Below are 15641 nucleotides of genomic sequence, written 5' to 3' on the forward strand. Positions count from 1 at the left end.
AGCAGGCACCCATTTTTGCTGTTCTCCATCCTCCTCGAGTGACACCTCCAGATGCGGAAGTGACCCAGATGAATAGAGCCTGAAATGAATCCCCAGCAAACTGCAGCAGCCCTACAGTAGAGGGACTTGACTATTGAAAGAAAAACAAACAAACAGAAAGCAACAACAACACATCAACAAAAAAGAAGTTCCCACGGAAACCTCATCCAAGGGTCAGCAGCCTCAAAGATTGAAACCAAACAAACTCATGACGATGAGAAAGAATCAATGAAAAAATGCTGAAAACCCAAAAGGTGAGAGTGCCTCTTCTCCTCCAACTGATCACAGCACCTCTCAAGCAAGGGCACAGAACTGAATGGAGGATGAGATGGATGAACTGACAAAAGTAGGCTTCCGAAGGTGCTTAATGACAATTTCACCGAAGTAAAGGAGCATGTTCTAACCCAATGCAAAGAAGCTAAGAACCATGATAAAAGGTTACGGGAGCTACTAACTAGAATAACCAGTTTAAAGAGGACAATAAATGACCCGATGGAGCTGAAAAACACAGCAGGAGAACTTCATGAAGCATACACAAGTATCAATAGCAAAATCAATCAAGCAGAAGAAAGAATATCAGAGCTTGAAGACCAACTTGTTGAAATAAGGCAGGCAGACAAGATTAGAGAAAAAAAGAATGAAAAAAGAAAAACAAACAAACAAACAAAAAAGAACAAAACCTCGAAGAACTATGGGACTGTGTAAAAAGACTGAACCTATGACTGATTGGAGTACCTGAAAGAGATGGGGAGAATGGAACCAAGTTGGAAAATACACTTCAGAATATCATCCAGGAGAACTTTCCCAACCTAGCAAGACAGGCCAACATTCAAATTCAGGAAAAACAGAGAACCCCAGTAAGATACTCCATGAGAAGAGCAACCCCAAGACACATAATCATCAGATTCTCCAAGGTCAAAATGAAGGGAAAATTGTTAAGGGCAGCCAGAGAGAAAAGCCGTCACCTACAAAGGGAAGCCCATTAGACTAACAGTGAATCTCTCAGCAGAAACGCTATAAGCCAGAAAAGAGTGGTGGGGGGGAGGTGGGGGGCAATATGCAACATTCTTAAAGAAAATAATTTTCAACCCAGAATTTCATATCTGACCAAATTAAGCTTCATAAGTGAAGGAGAAATAAAATCCTTTTCAGACAAGCAAATACTGAGGGAATTCATCACCAACAGGCCTGCCTCGCAAGAGATCCTGAAGGAAGTACTAAATATGAAAAGGAAAAATAGGTACCAGCCACTGCAAAAACATACTGAAATACAAAGACCAATGACACACTGAATAATCTTCATCAACTAGTATGCAAAGTAACCAGCTAGTATCATAATGACAGGATCAAATTCACACATAACAATATTAACCTAAATGCCCCAATTAAAAGACACAGACTGGCAAATTAGATAGAGTCAAAACCCATCAGTGCGCTGTATTCAAGAGACCCATCTCACATGCAAAGACACACAGAGGCTCAAAATAGAAGGATAGAGGAAAATTTACCAAGAAAATGGAAAGCAGAAAAAAGCAGGTATTGCAATCCTAGTTTCTGACAAAACAGACTTTAAACCAACAAAGATCAAAAAAGACAAAGACATTACATAATGGTAAAGGGATCAATTCAACAAGAAGAGCTAACTATCCTAAATACATATGCACCCAATACAGGAGCACCTAGATTCATAAAACAAGTCCTTAGAGACCTACAAAGAGACTTAGACCCCCATTCAATAATAGTGGGAGACTTTAACACCCCACTGTCAATATTAAACAGATCAATGAGACAGAAAATTAACAAAGATATTTGGAACTTGAACTCAGCTCTGGATCAAGTGGATCTGATAGATATCTACAGAACTCTCCACTCCAAACAACAGAATATACATTCTTCTCAATGCCACATGACACTTATTCTAAAATCGGTCACATAATTGGAAGTAAAACACTCCTCAGCAAATGCAAAAGAACTGAAATCATAACAAACAATCGCTCAGACCATGGTGCAATCAAATTAGTACTCAAGATTAAGAAACTCACTCAAAACCTCACAACTACATGGAAACTGAACAACCTGCTCCTGAATAACTCCTGGAGAAATAATGAAATTAAGGCAGACATCAAGAAGCTCTTTGAAACCAGTGAGAACAAAGAGACAATGTACCAGAATCTCTGGGACGCAGTTAAAGCAGTATTAAAAGGGAAATTTATAGCACTAAATAACCACATCAGAAAGCTAGAAAGATCTCGAATCGACACCTTAACATCACAACTGAAAGAACTAGAGAAGCAAGAGCAAACAAATCCAAAACCTAGCAGAAGACAAGAAATAACTAAGATCAGAGTGCAGCTGAAGGAAACAAAGACATGAAAAATCCTTTGAAAAAATCAATGAATCCAGGAGCTGTTTTTTTGGGGAAAAAAAATAGTAAAAGAGGTAGACTGATAGTTAGACTAATAAAGAAGAAAAGAGAGAAGAATCAAATAGACACAATAAAAAATGATAAAGGGGATATCACCACTGACCCACAGAAATATAAACTACCATCAGAGAATACTATAAACACTTCTACACAAATAAACTAGAAAATCTAGAAGAAACTGATAAATTCCTGGACACATACACTCTCCCAAGACTAAACCAGGAAAAAAGTCAAATCCTTGACTAGACCAATAACAAGTTCTGAAGTTGAGGCAGTAATAAATGGCCTACCAACCCAAAAAAGCCCAGGACCAGAGGGATTCACAGCCAAATTCTATCAGAGGTCCAAAGAGGAGTTCATACCATTTCTGAAACTATTCCAAACAATTGAAAAGGAGGGACTCCTTCCTAACCATTTTATGAAGGCAGCATCATCCTGATACCAAAACCTGGTGAAGACACAACAAAAAAAGAAGACTTCAGGCCAATATCCCTGATGAACATTGATACGAAAATCCTCAATAAAATACTGGAAAACCGAATCCAGCAGCACATCAAAAAGCTTATCCACAATGATCAAGTCAGCTTCATCCCTGGGATGCAAGTCTGGTTTAACATATGCAAATCAATAAATGCAATCCATTACATAAACAGAACCAATGACAAAAAACCACATGATTATCTCTATAGATGAAGAAAAGGCCTTTGATAAAATCAACATTCCTTCATGTTAAAAACTCTCAGTAAACTAGGTATTGATGGAACATGTCTCAAAGTAATAGGAGCTATTTTTGACAAACCCACAACAAATGGGTTTTGTTTGAATGGGCAAAAGATGGAAGCATTCCCTTTGAAAACCAGCACAAAGGTCGGGCGCAGTGGCTCACGCCTGTAATCACAGCACTTTGGGAGGCCGAGACGGGTGGATCACGAGGTCAGGAGATCGAGACCATCCTGGCTAACACGGTGGAACCACGTCTCTACTAAAAAAAAAAATACAAAAATTAGCCGGGCGCGGTGGCGGGCGCCTGTAGTCCCAGCTACTCGGGAGGCTGAGGCAGGAGAATGGCGTGAACCCGGGAGGCGGAGCTTGCAGTGAGTGGAGATCGCGCCACTGCACTCCAGCCTGGGCAACAGAGCGAGACTCCGTCTCAAAAAAAAAGAAAAAAGAAAAAAGAAAAAAAGAAAACCAGCACAAGATAAGGATGCTGTCTCTCACAAGTCCTATTCAACATAGTATTGCAAGTTCTGGCTGGGGCAATCAGGCAAGAGAAAGAAATAAAGGGCATTCCAATAGGAAGAGAGGAAGTCAAATTGTCTCTGTTGGCAGATGACATGATTCTCTATCTAGAAAACCCCATAGTCTCAGCTCAAAAGCTCCTTAAGCTGATAAGCAACTTCAGCAAAGTCTCAGCATACAAAATCAGTGTGCAAAAATCATAAGCATTCCTATACATCAACAATAAACAAGCAGAGAGCTAAATCATGAATGAACTTCCATTCACAATTGCTACAAAGAGAATAAAATACCTAGGAATACAGCTAACAAGGGATGTGAAGGACCTCTTCAAGGAGAACTACAAACCACTACTCAAGGAAATAATAGAGGACAGAAACAAATGAAAAAACATTTCATCCTCATGGATAGGAAGAATCAGTATTATGGAAATGAACATACTGCCCAAAGTAATTTATAGATTCAATGCTATTCCCATCAAACTACCACTGACATTCTTCACAGAATTAGAAAAAACTACTTTAAAATTCATATGGAACCAAAAAAGGGCCCATATAGCCAATACAATCTTAAGCAAAAAGAATAAAACTAGAAGCATCACACTACCTGACTTCAGACTATACTATAAGGCTACAGTAACCAAAACAGCATGGTACTTGTACCAAAACAGACACATAGACCAATGGAACAGAATAGAGACCTCAGAAATAAGACCACACATCTATAACTTTCTGATCTTCGACAAACCTGACAAAAATAAGCAATGGGAAAGGATTCCCTATTTAATAAATGGTGCTGGAAAAACTGGCTAGCCATATGCAGAAAACAAATTGGACTCCTTCCTTACACCTTATACAAAAATTAACTCAAGATGGACTAAGACTTAGATGTAAAACCCCAAACTGTAAAAATCCTAGAACAAAATCTAGACAATACTATTCAGTACATAGGCATGGGCAAAGACTTTATGATGAAATCACCAAAAGCAAATGCAACAAAGGCTAAAATTAACAAATGGGATCTAATTAAACTAAAGAGCTTCTGCACAGCAAAAGAAACTATCATCAGAGTGAACAGGCAACCTACAAAATGGGAGAAAATTTTTGCAATCTACCCATCTGACAAAGGTCTAATATCTAGAATTTACAATGAACTTAAACAAATTTAGAAGAAAAAAGAAAAACAATCCCATCAAGAAGTAGGCAAAGGATATGAACAGACACTTCTCAAAAGAAGACATTTATGCAGCCAACAAACATATTTTACAAAGCTCAACATCACTGATCATTAGAGAAATTCGAATCAAAACCACAATGAAATATCATCTCATGCTAGTCAGAATGGTAATTATTAAAAAGTCAAGAAACAACAGATGCTGGCAAGGCTGTGGAGAAACAGGAACACTTTTACACTGTCGGTGGGAATCTAAATTAGTTCAACCATTGTGGCAGACAGTGTGGTGATTCCTCAAGGATCTAGAGCCAGAAATACCATTTGATCCAGCAACCCCATTATTGGATATATACCCAAAGGAATATAAATCATTCTATTATAAAGATACATGCACATGTATGTTTATTGCAGCACTATTCACAATAGCAAAGACATGGAACCAAATGCCCATCAGTGATAGACTGGATAAAGAAAATGTGGTACATATACACCATGGAATACTATGCAGCCATAAAAAGGGATGAGACCATGTCCTTTGCAGGGACATGTATGAAGCTAGATGCCATCATCCTCAGCAAACTAACACAGGAGCAGAAAACCAAACACCATGTGTTCTCACTCGTAAGTGAGAGTTGAACAATGAGAACACATAGACACAGGAAAGAAACAACACACACTGGGGCCTCTCAGTGAGGCAAGGGGAGGCAGAGCATCAGGACAAATAGCTAATGCATGTGGGGCTTAATACCTAGGTGATGGGTTGGTAGGTGCAGCAAACCACCATATCACACGTATACCTATGTAACAAACCTGCACATTCTGCACATGTATTCCAGAACTTAAAATAAAATTTTTAAAAGTAAATAAGTAATAAGTGAATAAATGAAAACCACACATTCTAAAAAACAAATAAACCAACAAAAATTATAGGCACATGCCTGTAATTCCAGCTACTTGGGAGGCTGAGGCAGGAGAATTGCTTGAACCCAGCAGATGGAGGTTGCAGTGAGCCAAGATCACATCACTGCACTCCAGCCTGGGTAACACAGACTCCGTCTCAAAAAAAAAAAAAAAAAAAAAAAGCAGAGGCAACATAATTTCTAAGAATTCTCGACGGGGGCGGAGCAAGATGGCCGAATAAGAACAGCTCCAGTCTCCAACTCCCAGCGCGAGCGACACAGAAGACCGGTGATTTCTGCATTTTCAACTGAGGTACTGGGTTCATCTCACTAGGGAGTGCCAGACAATCGGTGCTGGTCAGCTGCTGCAGCCCGACCAGCGAGAGCTGAAGCAGGGCGAGGCATCGCCTCACCTGGGAAGCGCAAGGGGAAAGGGAATCCCTTTTCCTAGCCAGGGGAACTGAGACACACAACACCTGGAAAATCGGGTAACTCCCACCCCAATACTGTGCTTTAAGCAAACAGGCACACCAGGAGATTATATCCCACACCTGGCCGGGAGGGTCCCACGCCCACGGAGCCTCCCTCATTGCTAGCACAGCAGTCTGCGATATCTCGGCAAGGCAGCAGTGAGGCTGGGGGAGGGGCGCCCGCCATTGCTGAGGCTTAAGTAGGTAAACAAAGCCGCTGGGAAGCTCGAACTGGGTGGAGCTCACAGCAGCTCAAGGAAACCTGCCTGTCTCTATAGACTCCACCTCTGGGGACAGGGCACAGTAAACAACAAAAGCAGCAGAAACCTCTGCAGATGCAAACGACTCTGTCTGACAGCTTTGAAGAGTGCAGTGGATCTCCCAACACGGAGGTTGAGATCTGAGAAGGGACAGACTGCCTGCTCAAGTGGGTCCCTGACCCCTGAGTAGCCTAACTGGGAGACATCCCCCACTAGGGGCAGTCTGACACCCCACACCTCACAGGGTGGAGTACACCCCTGAGAGGAAGACTCCAAAGCAAGAATCAGACAGGTACACTCGCTGTTCAGCAATATTCTATCTTCTGCAGCCTCTGCTGCTGACACCCAGGCAAACAGGGTCTGGAGTGGACCTCAAGCAATCTCCAACAGACCTACAGCTGCGGGTCCTGACTGTTAGAAGGAAAACTATCAAACAGGAAGGACACCTACACCAAAACCCCATCAGTATGTCACCATCATCATCAAAGACCAGAGGCAGATAAAACCACAAAGATGGGGAAAAAGCAGGGCAGAAAAGCTGGAAATTCAAAAAATAAGAGTGCATCTCCCCCGGCAAAGGAGCGCAGCTCATCGCCGGCAACGGATCAAAGCTTGATGGAGAATGACTTTGACGAGATGAGAGAAGAAGGCTTCAGTCCATCAAACTTCTCAGAGCTAAAGGAGGAATTATGTACCCAGCGCAAAGAAACTAAAAATCTTGAAAAAAAAGTGGAAGAATTGATGGCTAGAGGAATTAATGCAGAGAAGGTCATAAACGAAATGAAAGAGATGAAAACCATGACACGAGAAATACGTGACAAATGCACAAGCTTCAGTAACCGACTCGATCAACTGGAAGAAAGAGTATCAGCGATTGAGGATCAAATGAACGAAATGAAGCGAGAAGAGAAACCAAAAGAAAAAAGAAGAAAAAGAAATGAACAAAGCCTGCAAGAAGTATGGGATTATGTAAAAAGACCAAATCTACGTCTGATTGGGGTGCCTGAAAGTGAGGGGGAAAATGGAACCAAGTTGGAAAACACTCTTCAGGATATCATCCAGGAGAACTTCCCCAACCTAGTAGGGCAGGCCAACATTCAAATCCAGGAAATACAGAGAACGCCACAAAGATACTCCTCGAGAAGAGCAACTTCAAGACACATAATTGCCAGATTCACCAAAGTGGAAATGAAGGAAAAAATCTTAAGGGCAGCCAGAGAGAAAGGTCAGGTTACCACAAAGGGAAGCCCATCAGACTCACAGCAGATCTCTCGGCAGAAACTCTACAAGCCAGAAGAGAGTGGGGGCCAATATTCAACATTCTTAAAGAAAAGAATTTTCAACCCAGAATTTCATATCCAGCCAAACTACGTTTCATAAGTGAAGGAGAAATAAAATCCTTTACAGATAAGCAAATGCTTAGAGATTTTATCACCACTAGGCCTGCCTTACAAGAGACCCTGAAGGAAGCACTCAACATGGAAAGGAACAACCGGTACCAGCCATTGCAAAAACATGCCAAAATGTAAAGACCATTTAGGCTAGGAAGAAACTGCATCAACTAACGAGCAAAATAACCAGTTAATATCATAATGGCAGGATCAAGTTCACACATAACAATCTTAACCTTAAATGTAAATGGACTAAATGCTCCAATGAAAAGACACAGACTGGCAAACTGGATAAAGAGTCAAGACCCATCAGTCTGCTGTATTCAGGAGACCCATCTCACACACAGAGACATACATAGGCTCAAAATAAAGGGATGGAGGAAGATTTACCAAGCAAATGGAGAACAAAAAAAAGCAGGGGTTGCAATACTAGTCTCTGATAAAACAGGCTTTAAACCATCAAAGATCAAAAGAGACAAAGAAGACCATTACATAATGGTAAAAGGATCAATTCAACAGGAAGAGCTAACTATCCTAAATATATATGCACCCAATACAGGAGCACCCAGATTCATAAAGCAAGTCCTTAGAGACTTACAAAGAGACTTAGACTCCCATACAATAATAATGGGAGACTTCAACACTCCACTGTCAACATTAGACAGATCAACGAGACAGAAAGTTAACAAGGATATCCAGGAATTGAACTCATCTCTGCAGCAAGCAGACCTAATAGACATCTATAGAACTCTCCACCCCAAATCAACAGAATATACATTCTTCTCAACACCACATAGCACTTATTCCAAAATTGACCACATAATTGGAAGTAAAGCACTCCTCAGCAAATGTACAAGAACAGAAATTATAACAAACTGTCTCTCAGACCACAGTGCAATCAAACTAGAACTCAGGGCTAAGATACTCAATCAAAACCGCTCAACTACATGGAAACTGAACAACCTGCTCCTGAATGACTACTGGGTACATAACGAAATGAAGGCAGAAATAAAGATGTTCTTTGAAACCAATGAGAACAAAGATACAACATACCAGAATCTCTGGGACACATTTAAAGCAGTGTGTAGAGGGAAATTTATAGCACTAAATGCCCACAAGAGAAAGCAGGAAAGATCTAAAATTGACACTCTAACATCACAATTAAAAGAACTAGAGAAGCAAGAGCAAAAGCATTCAAAAGCTAGCAGAAGGCAAGAAATAACTAAGATCAGAGCAGAACTGAAGGAGATAGAGACACAAAAAACCCTCCAAAAAATCAATGAATCCAGGAGTTGGTTTTTTTGAAAAGATCAACAAAATTGACAGACCGCTAGCAAGACTAATAAGAAGAAAAAGAGAAGAATCAAATAGGCCTTAATAAAATGATAAAGGAGGATATCACCACCGACCCCACAGAAATACAAACTACCATCAGAGAATACTATAAACACCTCTCACGCCAAATAAACTAAGAAATCTAGAAAAGAAATGAATAATTTCCTGGACACTTACACTCTTCAAGACTAAACCAGGAAAGTTGAATCCTGAATATGAATAATAGCGAACACAAGGAAATTGAGGCAATAATTAATAGTCTACCAACGAAAAAAGTCCAGGACCAGATGGATTCACAATGAATTCTACCAGAGGAGGTACAGGAGGGAGCTGGTACCATTCAGCTACCGACTATTCAATCAATAGAAAAGAGGGAATCCTCCTAACTCATTTTATGAGGCCAACATCATCCTGATACCAAAGCCACGGCAGAGACGCAACAAAAAAGAGAATTTTAGACCAATATCCCTGATGAACATTGATGCAAAAATCCTCAATAAAATACTGGCAAACAGTTCAGCAGCACATCAAAAGCTTATCCACCATGATCAAGTGGGCTTCATCCCTGGGATGCAAAAGGCTGGATTCAACATTAGCAAATCAATAAACATAATCCAGCATACTCAACAAGAACCAGAGACAGAACCACATGATTATCTCAATAGATGCAGAAAAGGCTTTTGACAAAAGTCCAGCGGCCTTCATGCTAAAAGCAGCTCAATAAATTCGGTATTGATGGAGCATTTACCTCAAAATAATAAAGCTATTTATGACAAACCCACAGCCAATATCATACTGAATGGGCAAAAACTAGGAAAAATTCCTTTGAAAACTGGCACAAGACAGGGATGCCTCTCTCACCACTCCTATTCAACATAGTGTTGGAAGTTCTGGCGGCTAGGGCAATCAGGCAGAAGAAAAGAAATCAAAGGGTATTCAGTTAGGAAAAGAAGAAGTCCTCTTTGCAGGCGACATGATTGTATATTTAGAAAATCCCATTGTCTCAACCCAAAATCTCCTTAAGCTGATAAGCAACTTCAGCAAAGTCTCAGGATACAAAATTAATGTGCAAAAATCACAAGCATTCGTATATACCAATAACAGACAAACAGAGAGCCAAATCATGAATGAACTTCCATTCACAATTGCTTCAAAGAATAAAATACTAGGAATCAACTTACAAGTTGTGAGACCTCTTCAAGGAGGAACTACAAACCACTGTAAGTGAAATAAAAGGGACACAAACAAATGGAAGAACATACCATGCTCATGGATAGGAAAGAATCAATATATAAAATTGAAAATGGCCATACTGCGGAGTTATTTATAGGTCAATGCCATCCCCATCAAGCTACCAATGAGTTTCTTCACAGAATTGGAAAAAACTGCTTTAAAAGTTCATATGGAACCAAAAAGAGCCCGCATCTCAAGACAATCCTAAGTCAAAAGAACAAAGCTGGAGGCATCAGCTACCTGACTTCAAACTATACTACAAGGCTACAGTAACCAAAACAGCATGGTACTGGTACCAAAACAGAGATATAGACCAATGGAACGATTAAATTATAGAAATAATACCACACATCTACAGCCATCTCATCTTTAACAAACCACAGAGAAACGAGAAATGGGAAGGATTCCCTATTTAATAAATGGTGCTGGAAATTGGCTAGCCATAAGTAGAAAGCTGAAACTGGATGCTCCTTACTTACTCCTTATCTGAAAATTGAATTCAAGATGGTTGAGACTTAAATGTTAGACCTAATACCACTTAAAACCTAGAGGAAAACCTAGGTAGTACCATTCAGGACATAGGCATGGGCAAAGACTTCATGTCTAAAACACCAAAAGCAACGGCAGCAAAGCCAAAATTATTAAAATGGGATCTCATTAAACTAAAAGAGCTTCTGCACAGCAAAGAAGCTACCATCAAGAGTGAACAGGCAACCTACAGAATGGGAGAAAATTTTTGCAATCTACTCATCTGACAAAGGGCTAATATCCAAATTACAAAGAACTCCAAACAAATTTACAAAGAAAAAAGTAAACAACCCCATCAAAAGAAGTGGGCAAAGGATATGAACAGACATTTCTCAAAAGAAGACATTCATACAGCTAACAGACACATGAAAAAAATGCTCATCACTATGCATCAGAGAAATGCAAAATCAAAACCACAATGAGGTACCATCTCACACCAGTTAAAATGGCGATCATTAAAGTCGGAAACAACAGAGTAACGGGTGCTGGAGAGGATGTGGAGAAATAGGAACACTTTTACACTGTTGGTGGGATTGTAAACTAGTTCAACCATTATGGAAAGCAGTATGGCGATTCCTCAAGGATCTAGAACTAGATGTATCATATGACTATACATCCATTACTGGGTATATGCAAGGATTATAAATCATGCTGCTATAAAGACACATGCACATTATGTTTATTGTGGCACTATTCACAATAGCAAAGACTTGGGAATCAGCAAATGTCCATCAGTGACAGACTGGATTAAGAAAAATGTGGCACATATACACCATGGAATACTATGCAGCCATAAAAGGATGAGTTTGTGTCCTTTGGCGGGACATGGATGCAGCTGGAAACCATCATTCTTAGCAAACTATCACAGAACAAGAAAACCAAATACCGCGTGTTCTTACTCATGGGTGGGGTGGACAATGAGATCACTTGGACTCGGGGAAGGGGAACATCACACACGGGGCCTATCTCATGGGGAGGCTGAGGGGGAGGGGAGGGATTGCATTGGGAGTTATACCTGATGTAAATGACGAGTTGATAGGTGCTGAGGAGTTGATGGGTGCAACTTTAACATGGCACAGTATACATATGCTTAACAAACCTGCATGTGCATGCACATGTACCCTAGAACTTAAAGAATTATAATAATAATAATAATAAAATAAGTGGAAAAAAAAAAAAGGAATTCTCTACACCAGGGAAAGCTCTTCCTGATAGTTGGAAACAAACTGATAAATATAGAAAGAATAGTGGAATTAGAAAATTACCACCAGATAGTACCATTATAACAATTGATTCAAGCAAGAATCATCAGTGATGCTAAAACTAGTAAGAGATAGGTGCTTATTAATTACAAAATGAAAAACAATAACTACACTGGAGAAACCTGGCAGGCACCTCCTTAAACATGTGATTAAAGTTAACATCACCAACAATGGTAATAGATACCACGTGCCTCCTGATATGATGCACCGAGAAAAACACAGCATCGTTTCTGTGTTGTTCCTGCCAACAGTGTACAACCTAAATGTAGCTTGTAGGAAACATTAAACAAACCTAAACTGGGGGACAGCCTGCAAAATACCTGTCCTGTACTCTTGAAAAAATGTTAATGTCATGAAGGCAAAGAAAAACTAAGGAACTACTGCAGATTAAAAGAGACTAAAGAGATATGACAATGAAATGCAATACAAAATCTAATTTTTCTGCTCTAAAGGACATTATAGGCATAGTTCGCAAAACCTAAGTAAGTTCAGTAGATAAAATAATAGCCCTGAAACAAAGTCCCTTCCTTCCTTCCTTCCTCCCTCCCTCCCTCCCTCCTTCCCTTCCCTCCCCCTCCCACTCCCCTTTTTTCTTTCTTTCTCTTTCTTTCTTTCTTCCTTCCTTCCTTCCTTCCTCCCTCCCTCCCTCCCTCCTTTCTTTCTCCCTTCCCTTCCCTTCCCTTCCTTTTCTTTTCTTTTTTCTTTTCTTTCTTCTTTTTGACAGAGTCTGATTCTGTCACCCAGGCTGGAATGCAGTGGCATGATCTTGCCTCACAGCAACCTCTGCCTCCTGGGATCAAGCAATCCTCCCACCTCAGCCTCTCGAGTAGCTGGGACTCCAGGTGCCCATCTCCACACCACACCTGGCTATTTGTTGTTGTTGTTGTTGTTGTTGTTGAGATGGGGTTTCACTATGTTGCCCAGGCTGGCCTTGAACTCTGAGCTCAAACCATCCTCCTACCTTGACCTCCCAAAATACTGGGATTACAGGCATAAGCCACAGTGCCCAGCCTAAAACCCATTTCAAAGTTTAAAAGCATGTAAAGGGATAAAGGGGCATCATTATATTTTTTTTAATGCACATATTAGGGGAATTTGGTGTGAAGAGTAGATAGGAATTCTTATAATTTTTTTTCCTGTCTGAAATTAAGGGAGAAAAGTTTTTTAAAAGAGAAAATTTTAAAGCTGGTCAGGAACTGTGTGCATATGGGTCTGGTCTGTTGACAGTAGGCTTCCCTGGAGTGGGGGTGTTCTGACTGGGCCATTTCATTGGGTGTCTCCCCACACCAACTCAGTACCATCTTCTAGTCTCCTGCCTGGAAGGAGCTGCTAGGAGCCCAGTGCGGCAGCAAAAGGGTGCTGTGCTGAACATGCAGGACATAAACATTCACCTAATCTGTGTTCAGTACAGGGTTCCCACCCCCAAGCACCTCCCCTCCCAGGCCACAGACCCTCTGTTTTATCCTCTCTAAATAAACCTCTAGTCTTCTGGACTAGAGGAGGAGAGTGTCATCTCACTACAGGAAGAAGAATCAAGGGCTCTAACTACTTTCTGTTTTTAGCCTAACCTACTTCTAGAAGTGCCTGAGTATTTGGGGGGGTTCCCAATGTAAACCCAGTTGCTCATGTAGACCTGTTAGGGTGTAAGATGCAGTTTTCTGAGGTCTGTTGAGTCAAATGTCGCTCTCTGCTCCAGCTTCCAAAATGCTGCTTGAAATTTGCTAGGAGAGTAAGCCTTAAATAGTCTCACTACACCAAAAAAGAAAAAAAAAAAAAAAGGTAACTATGTGAGGTGACAGATACGTTAATTAGCTTGGTTGTGGAATCATTTCACAATATATGCCTATATCAAAACACCAGGCAGTACAACTTAAATACATACAATTTTTGTCAATTATACCTTAATAAAGCTAGAAGATTTTAATGCTACCGCTACTGTCTTCGCTGCTGTTCTCTTTGTCCTTGTGGGTTTAAATATTTTAATAAAATTTCTTTGCTGTCATTTCAGTAGAGTATCAGGAAAAACCACATGTCCAACCTGTCATCATCAATTGGAAGTCCTGTGCTATGTTTTCTAATCTTCTACAATGACATGCATTGCTTGTGCAATTTTAAAATATATTTAAGCACATGAAAGAACTAAATGTTGTGAAACCATATAAAACAGTTTAGAAATAGGATGTTCATCAGGCTTCTGACAGGAGGATAATTAAGCTCTGAAAAGCGGCTGGGTGATGTGAAAAGAACTTGAAGATGCCTTGGGCTCACATCCCAAAGCTGTCTGTCACTGGCAGTGTGACATGAAGGTGAATACAATCCTCTGTGAACGCATTTTAACTTTCGGTTACCATATGGAGGGAAGCGTCTGTTGGATGAACTGCACAAGCCTTGAGAGTTCAAATCTCGCTGAATTCTAGAGGCAAAAAAGGAGCTCCTGCACCGAGGCCAAAGCCCTCCTTTGGCGCTGAGGCTCAGGAAAGAGCACCCGCAGTACCCGCAGTTAACTCGGAACTGAGGCTGTAGCCAGGCCTCTGTCCCCTGCGCCAGGAACAAGGTAAAAATAAATCCAGGGAGTGGGTCAAGTCAGGGGCTTGGCGTCAAACCCACACCCCAGGCCCGATGGATGCATTGGCTGGTCTACACCTGTGTCTGCCAGCGCTCACTTCTAGCGGCAAACCCAGGTGCGCGGCGGCCGGGGTACAAGTGGGGCACGCGAGGAACTGACTTTCCATATTACACCACACGGGGGCAGCAGAGGACAGGCGGAGAAAACCGAGAGGGTCTTGGGAAAGGGGTGGGAGAGGGTAGGAGACTGGGAGATACTTCAAAGGGACAGAAAATACACTAAAAAGAGACGGCAGTGAAAAAGAAAGGCGCGGGAGACAGACTCGGAGCGATAAAGGGAGGAAGCACTACTAACGTAGTGATCCCGCACGTGTGGACAGTTACTGTCTGCAAGGTGCTGGGCACTCACTGTGTCGTGGAGTACAGGAGCTCATTTCATAGTTGAAAGAAACAGGATGGGAGGTGGTGTGGACAGTTACTGTCTGCAAGGTGCTGGGCACTCATTGTGTCGTGGAGTACAGGAGCTCATCTCATAGTTGAAAGAAACAGGATGGGAGGTGGCGTGGCCAGCCTTCAGTCACAGCATGGACACTAGCACTTACTGGCAGGGTTATTTAACTTCTCTGTGCCTTGCTTTCCTTATCTACCTCACAAGGTTGTGAGGATGAAATGAGATTACACGTTTAAGCTCCAGAACAGCACCTGGCACACGGTTAACATTCAACAAACGCCAACGATGATGATGATGGTGATGATGATGGTGGTGATGACGGTGATGATGATAGTACTGGTGGTGGTGATGATGGTGGTGGTGATGATGGTGAT

General features: G+C 41.2%; 1 long non-coding RNA gene across 1 annotated transcript in view; it reads right to left on the reverse strand.

Annotated features, from left to right (window-relative positions):
* The window catches only part of LOC108586925, a 34636-nt gene extending 18995 nt beyond the window's left edge, over positions 1 to 15641 (reverse strand). The window contains exons 1-2 of the long non-coding RNA XR_004185094.1: positions 15226 to 15641; positions 13885 to 14000 (exon numbers count right to left, since the gene is read on the reverse strand). This is a non-coding gene — a long non-coding RNA (uncharacterized LOC108586925). The remainder of the gene's footprint in view (positions 1 to 13884; positions 14001 to 15225) is intronic.

The sequence above is a fragment of the Papio anubis genome, chromosome 1, assembly GCF_008728515.1.
Source record: "Papio anubis isolate 15944 chromosome 1, Panubis1.0, whole genome shotgun sequence".
NCBI classification, from domain to species: domain Eukaryota; kingdom Metazoa; phylum Chordata; class Mammalia; order Primates; family Cercopithecidae; genus Papio; species Papio anubis.